Source organism: Oryzias melastigma, linkage group LG14 (genome assembly GCF_002922805.2).
Source record: "Oryzias melastigma strain HK-1 linkage group LG14, ASM292280v2, whole genome shotgun sequence".
NCBI lineage: Eukaryota > Metazoa > Chordata > Actinopteri > Beloniformes > Adrianichthyidae > Oryzias > Oryzias melastigma.
The window spans coordinates 20,414,520-20,422,134 of record NC_050525.1 but is presented as its reverse complement, the minus strand read 5'-3'; the positions used below and the strand labels follow the sequence as shown (position 1 = coordinate 20,422,134).

The window sequence follows — 7,615 nt, the reverse complement described above, 5'->3', positions numbered from 1 at the left end:
AGGCGGGGTACACCCTGGACAGGTCGCCAGTCTGTCGCAGGGCCTCAATCACACACACATTCACACCTAGGGTCAATTTAGAGTCACCAATTAACCTATGAAGCATGTCTGTGGACGTAGGGAGGAAGCCGGAGTCCCCGGTGAAAACCCACGCATGCACGGGGAGAACATGCAAACTCCACACAGAAAGGTCCCAGCCGGGAGTCGAACCGGGGCCTTCTCGCTGTGAGGCAAGAGCGCTAACCACTGCGCCACCGTGCAGCCCTCAAATAAAAAATCAGAATGAAAATTCAAAGATTTAAAAAAATCAGAATTGATGGAACAGAAAAATTTCCATTACAAATTATGTATAACAAACAATATACAATTTCTTAAGTACACAACATTTCTACTTTTACCAGTTTCCAAAGGAAAAAAAAAAAGAATCAAAACATATTTTTACCAGTGGGTTCAAAATGTGGAAGACTACCAAGACAAATATTTATCTATGGGACATAATTGGAATTTGTAAAATGACAAAGACTAAAGTGGATCCCTTCAGAGGTGCAGGCAAACTCGAGCGCAGTGCTCGTCTTTAGCTGCGAGCCCGTCAGGCTGAAGTCATGACTTGAAAGGAGAGCAGGAGACACATTTTAAATCAAGGACTGTCATCTCCGTTGGACTTTAGCTTCACCTACAACTCAGAATAATTTATCAATGAATGCAATTTTTTGCTTGGGTGTCATGTGATATGGCCATCAGGTTTATTTTTATAAACACTTTTGATTGTGACATCTAGAAGTGAACATGTCCACAGTGGATGTTCACTTCTCAAATCTTAATTTTAGTTGGTTCCAGGTGCTCCGCTACCCTAACCAAGAATAACTAAAGTTAGAAAAAGGATGGATAGTCGTAGGTGGAGGTTTTTGTAAGTAATGGTGGCCGTGGTGAAGTATTGCTTATAGGTTGGCGGTAGTGTCATCAGTGTCTAAATGTGTGTGCATGGGTGAAAGGGATTGCGACTGTGAAGCACTTTGGACGTTAATGCCACAAATACAACTGTTACTGCGCGATGGGGAGGCATTGGCAGAATCTTTGAGAAGTCTCTCCTCTCCCTAAATGTTGTCAAACTTTTCAGTTTATTTGTCCTCTGAAGTCCTTCAAGAAAATACGCCAGAGAAGATTGCAGAAAGTATCAAGAATATTTCAGCAGTTCTATAAAAAGCACTTCAGAAGGAGAGAGTGATTGTCGTTATTAAGTAATGAGGGAGCCACGGTTCAGTAGCACAAATACACACAGCTGTATGCCACATGGAGATCCAGCCACCACCTAGAGCAACCCCCCTCAGCTCTCACATTGCATCAAATCACTGAGTGATGGGTACATTGTCCAAGGCAAGAGGGAAAAGAGTGGTGAAACATGTTTCTCTCAGAGCGGAAACCAGCTCAGTAGAGCCGAGTGGAGCATTTACACGTTGGGATTTCTGGGTCACTCCGATTAGCTTAGTGCGCCGCATGAAAACAGGGTTCTCAGGAAGTTCGCTTGGGGCTAAATGATTTACAGAATCATTAATCTTTGAGTGATTATCTGAACTTTTAAATGGTTTTGCACTATTATTTTAGGACAGTGAGACCGGAGAACAAACGATTGGGTCAGATTGGAAACTTATCAACAGATGTGGTATTACAGGACACATTCTCACAGAGTAAAAAAAGCATTTTTTTTAAATTGCTCATAATGTGTCTTCCTAATTTTTATTCATGTTAGGGTCTTTTTGATTTATTCTTTGATTTTATAACATGCAAAAAATGTCACATTAATGCTTTTATATGGATTTTGTGATTTTCTTAAAGACATTCCTTCAATTTAAATGTACAGGTTCAGAAAAATATTAAAATTGTCAAAATTTAGATTGAGAAATTAATAATCTACATATTTCAGGCTAAGGTAAGGCTTGGCATATCAATGAGATTCATATTTGCACAAAAAAGGTTAAATGCAAATAAACACAGTTTTACCAAATACTGCAGAATAGATTATCTTCAAACCATATTTTCATTGTATTAAATATAATTAAGAGAAAACTAAGCACTTCAGATGCTACAAAAGTGGTGTGAAAAAACATAAATAGAGACCTAACAGTCAAACAAAAAAAAACAATTTTTTTCCCAAATCATCAGCATTTATTTAGGAGTCAAACTCCACATAAATAAATATATACAGACACGTAAACATGTGTATATATTAAAACATACTGTCTTCTGTTCTAAATAAATTAAATAAATAGGTAGGCATTGTGTGTTAATAACAGAGTAGTTACAAACACAAAGGTAGTTATTAACTCTGGAAAACTCAAGAACAATTTCCTTCTTCACTTTTTTCCATTTTGTGTAGCAGCAGTTAACAATAGCCACAAAGAAATAAAGAGAAAAGTAAAAAAAAACAATAAATTAAATAAATAACATTTTAAAAATTAACAATAACAAATGAGGTTTTAAACACATTGATTTGGAAACATCAAAATAAATCAATGAGATCCAAATGAAAAAGGACCCAGAAAACACTTTTTAGCTGGATTTAGTGACACCAGAAGAGGCAAAACAGTACATTGAAAATTAAAATAAAATAATAAATAATGATGATATGAATATTTCATACTTTAACAAACTATCCAAACTTCTGTTTGGTAGCAACTTAAGATTTGCAAATGTGAACATTTGAGAAGAAGACAGCAGCTAACAAGTGTCTCAAGCTCTTGGTTAACATAATGAGATTCTTCTCTTACTGCATTCCTTGAGGAATCCCAGAAGAACCGTGATGGGGGTTTTGACCGCATTTTCCTTTGCCTTCGGTTCCTCTTCACATTTCATCTAAAGAAACACAAATGCACAAAAGTTTTAAGGCTTACATCACATATCGCCCTTGTTCCTTGTCTTTCTCTTTAGGTACAGAAACTAAAAGCCTTCCACTTTGTTACACACAGTCAAGACCTTAACTTTGGAAAGTTTTAGAGAATCCTTACCTTTGATATTTTAATGAACATTGCGAGATTCCTCAAAATTTTTTGCTCAAACTCGTTTTTTTTATGTTTGATGTTATCCTCATTTTTCAGAATGCCCAGAACTGTGCAGAAGAAGTCATCCTGTGTGGATAAGGAACCATGAGTAAATAAAAGTCTATAGGTATTCATTCATTTAAGCTTTAATTTAGTTGTAATTCTTCTAACCTTACATCCAGCCTCAACCAAGTCCTGCACATCTTCCACAAAGCGGTTCTGTCACACAAAACAAAAAAATGAGATGTCAAAGGTTTCGACAAAATCCTTTCATCATTTACCTATAAAATGCAAACAAGCTCCTACCGTAGTGTCATTGTATGTCCCATTCGCTAAAATGATGTCCTTGAGGTTCGTCAGATTTTGCTGTGGAGCACAAGGAGCCAAGTTGCACAGGGGAAGCAGGGCAGAAACCAGCAGAAGTGCAAGGATCCCCATACTTTTGACTCGTTGATAACCGAAGGAACCGTTTAATGGATGGTTTCTCGTCTAGAATTGGACCTTTCAGTTTGCTTTAAAACGTTTGTAGAGAGCAGGACATTTATACTCCATTTACCCACGTGTCTGTGCCTTTCAGATGTGGTCAAGGAGGAAATTTACACCTCAGTTTTCTTTGAAAAAAATTACTTTGCTGATTAACTGTGTTCAAAATGAAGTCAAAGGGGAAGCATTGCGTAATACTTGTGACTAGACAGGTGCTTTGATCTTTAAGAGGAAATTTGATAGCGCTTCATTCCGAAAGTCACCTAAGGAACATTTAAACCTCAAACACCAAACTGTAACTTTGGTTGCTGGTCATCTGATAACTTCCAGTGACTCTGTAAGTCTCACGTACAGAAAAAAAATCCCCTTTTCAAATCAAAAGAAGATATGAGTTTTAAAGTTTAATTAATTACCTAGATATGTTTAACTGATGCCTATTTTGAGTCAGAGAAAGCACAAGAAAAAAAAAAGGAAGTGACTACACCAGTGGATGTCAGTCTGTCACTTAAATGTTATTTAAACCGCTGAAATTTAAACCAAATACATCTTGACTTAAATTACTGTTTGTTTTGTTTTTTCAAATTAATTTATTTGTTTAATAAATTGAAGATGTTTTCCTCTTTCTTAGTTGTAGATAAAGGTCAAAAGTGTGATTTTCAAATTCCTTCTCCTCTTTGATGATGCGTTGAATAACAACAGTTTTCTGTGGTTTCCATCCAGACAGAAAGCAGACTGTACGTCACCCATTGACGTTCTAGAGTTTGAGAAAACCATTGAATGTATATACAGGTATACATACAGTAATGAAGGAAGAAGTTGCTGTTTCCTGAATTCTTAGAAGATTTTATCATGTGGTTTGAAAGTCCCCCTCTGATCAAAATCATATTTTTTCAGTTAGAGTGGAGGATGCTGAAGACAGGCTTAGATGGAGGAAACTGATTCGCTGTGACAACCCCTGAAAGGAAAGCCGAAAGGAAAAGAAGAGAAGAAGACAACAATTTATTGTAAAACTAATTATAACATTTGTAAGTAATAAAACAGGAACGAAGATGAGAAAGTAACAGAAAGGTAGTTTGCCCTCTCTCGGTGGGTGGAGTGCTCCTGCGTCTTGGGGTCTTGTTCAAGAGTGAGGGAAGATTGGACCGTGAGATCAACAGGCGGATTGGAGCGTCAGCCGTCATGCTGTTGCTGTATCACTCCGCTGTGGTGAAGAGAGAGCTGAGCCAGAAAGCAAAGCTCTCAATTTACCGGTTGACCTTCGTTTCAGTAGTCACCTAAAATCATGAGCTCTGGGTCATGACCGAAAGAACGAGATCCCGAGAGTGGCCGAAATGATTTTCCTCCGGAGGGTGGCTGGGCGCTCTCTTATAAATAGCGTGAGAAACTCGTCATCCGGTGGGAGCTCGGAGTAGAGCCGCATCTCCTCTATAGCAAGCAGAGCCAGATGAGGTGACTCGGGCATCTGGTCCGGATGCCTCCTGGACCCCTCCCTGGAGAGGTGTTTTGGGCATGTCCCACTGGGCGGAGACCCCGGGAAAGACCTAGCACAAACTGGAGAGACTATGTCTCTTGGCTGGCCTGAGAACGCCTCAGGGTCCCCCCCGAGGAGCTGGAGGAAATGCCCAGGGAGATGAAAGTCTGGACATCTTTGCTTAAACGACTGCCCCTATGAAAATAAATGTTTCTCTGATTGACATTTATTTATTTGATTCGATGTTAACTGAATAAATCTAAAAAAAAGTATTTTTTTATTGTAAAACAAAAAAACTCATTGTTAGGAACAAAAAGATGCATCATTGTGTAAATAGTGAGTTGTTTTACGTTGTTTTCACTCATGTATGCAAAAAATACTTCAAAAGGTCAATTAGTGACTTTAAATTGCTTTTAAGGTGTTAATGTGAGAGTGTGTAGCTGTCTGTTTGTGTGTGGCACAAGGATGGACTAGCAAACTACCTTACAGCACCTGGAATTGGCTCCAGCAACCCCATCCTCCTGCACAGGTATAAGTGGGTACAAAAGATGAATGAACTGTCGTCAAGTCATTCTTTATACTGTAAAGATTCATATGAGTCCTACACCTCCATGCAGGATCAGGTGGCATAGAATCCAACAAGAAGAAGACTGGGCTTGGAGGCAGAAACTTAAGTATTTAATAAACAAACATAAACATGACAAACCCATGGAGAAACAAAAATGTGACGAAGCATAGCAGATGACCTGAAAATGAAGAAGAGAAAACAAGACACTGAGGGTAATTAACCGAAATTAAAACAGCTGTGGATGATCAATATAGTGACAACGGACAGGACAACTCCGAACATGACCAAAAACACCATGGAAAGACCAAACTAAACTTTACAGTTATCACACTGAATTGAAATGTATGACGATAAAATAAAAAAAATGTATATTTTTCTTCAGACTACAAACATTGAATATATCAGATAACTAGCAGTGCGAGTTAAATAAAACAATAAAGACAAAATAAAGCTGCGAGTGGCATTGTGTGGCCCGCAGTCACTGCCAGCCCTCACAGCCCACCTCTACAAGTCACTTGTCACCCTCGCTGCATTTTGACCGAACCTCACTTCCTAAGCAGACACTACGCAACCCTTACCCTCTGAGAGTGGAACACACTCAATAAGGCTGAGCTAATGCGTAGGCAAAATCAGAGGTGGAGCAAATTTGTACCAATTTAACAAACCTTTCATACACAACAGTCTTAATCACAAAGCTGTGGAGACAATGTCTGGCTGTATAGATGATGTCATGGAATTTACATCAATAGATTAACATGGAGAAACAGAGTAACGTCATTGTCAGCTGCATGTATCGAACCCGGCATCAAACATAGAAACATTTACAAATGTTATGGAAAACATGTTTGCCAATATTACAAAAAAGGTAATATTTCTATGTGGAGACTTTAATATAGATATGTTAAACTCAAACAAACACTCATGAACTGTACAGTCTAAGCTTACATCCATTGATCATCAAAACAAGTAGAATAACGACAAATAGCGCAGCTTTGATTGATAGTATATTCACAAACTGCCTAGAAAACAGAATAAGAAGTGGACTACTGATGACTGACATCAGTGACCACCTTCCGGTATTTGCAAACTATGAATCTGATTGTAAAAAAATAAAAGTAAAACAGCAGGTAGTTTACAAAAGAAAACTAACAGAGTAATCAATAAATGCATTTAAATCAGAACCATAAGCACAAACTTGGAAAACCCTGTACGAATGTAATGATGTCAATGCAGCTTATGACAAATTTATGCAGGATTTTATCTCACTACATGACAAAAACTACCCGATTACTAAATCCTGTAGTAAGAAACAATATCACAAATCTCTACTTGAAAAATGGACTGATTAAGACATGCAAAAAAAAGAGCAGTTTATACAAACAATTTTTAAAAGACTGAACTGTTGAAGCGGAACAGTGATAGAAAAATTATTAAAACAAACTAAACAGTATTATGAGAAAATGCAAAAAAATCATACCAAAATTTTACAAAAAATAAATCGAATACTAAGGAATCTGAGAAATATTGAACGGTGAAATTAGAAAAAACAATGAGAAAACAAAATATCCAGACTTTTTGGTAGGTAAAAATGAAATATGCAGCAATATTCAAGACATGACAAAGGAGATTAACGGATATTTTGTAAAAATAGGGCCAAAGTTGGTCGACGAAGGGTTAGGGTTTAAGAAAACAGCTGAACTTCAAAAAACAAAGTACTCGTACAACAAAAAAAGAAAATGTGCCTATCATTTTGTGGAGTGGATTTATGGAATGGGTTAAATGAAGATTTAAAACAAAGCAAAAGTTTACATTTATTTAAAAAAACATACAAGATGTCACTGCTGAATCTTTACAAGGCCTGAAATTATCATTATAAACATATGAGGAAATGTCTTTGTTCATACGTGTGACAAAGAAGGTAATTTAAGGTGTTTTTGAGAAAAAAAAAATGTAAAAAAAATAATGCAACATATAGGTGTCGCAACAAAGGGTGGGACCACATAAGACCTTTCTTCTACCCACTCCTTTTCAAACAAATTGTTTGTTATACATTGTTTT

The 7,615-nt window shown here is 37.2% G+C and overlaps 1 long non-coding RNA gene across 1 annotated transcript; it reads right to left on the bottom strand.

The window, feature by feature from the left end:
* Positions 1–1,641: 1,641 nt before the first annotated feature.
* On the bottom strand, positions 1,642–3,818 carry LOC118599581. The gene is made up of 3 exons (XR_004948989.1): positions 3,207–3,818; positions 3,003–3,122; positions 1,642–2,850 (listed from the first exon to the last, which is right to left on the bottom strand). It is a non-coding gene; the product is annotated as an uncharacterized LOC118599581 (long non-coding RNA).
* Between the last annotated feature and the right edge of the window lie 3,797 nt (positions 3,819–7,615).